We start from the raw sequence: 220 nt of genomic DNA on the forward strand, positions 1-220 counted from the left end.
CATATATATATATTGTGTTTTATTAATATGTATCTACATTTATTGAAATACATGGGGTAGACAAAATAGTAGAAACATTCTGTATATTTAATGTCTATATTAAAATATATTCTGGTAAACATACTGTTATTTTACAAGACTAATGTTTTTAGTGTTTCTGCTGATGACTGTGTGAATGTGTGTCTGTGCTGCTTGTTGCTGTTGTCACCTTTAGATGGGC

Source organism: Micropterus salmoides, unplaced genomic scaffold (genome assembly GCF_014851395.1).
Source record: "Micropterus salmoides isolate LMB-PRFRI ecotype aquatic unplaced genomic scaffold, ASM1485139v1 Ms_hic_scaffold_14, whole genome shotgun sequence".
In the NCBI taxonomy this organism is placed as follows: domain Eukaryota; kingdom Metazoa; phylum Chordata; class Actinopteri; order Centrarchiformes; family Centrarchidae; genus Micropterus; species Micropterus salmoides.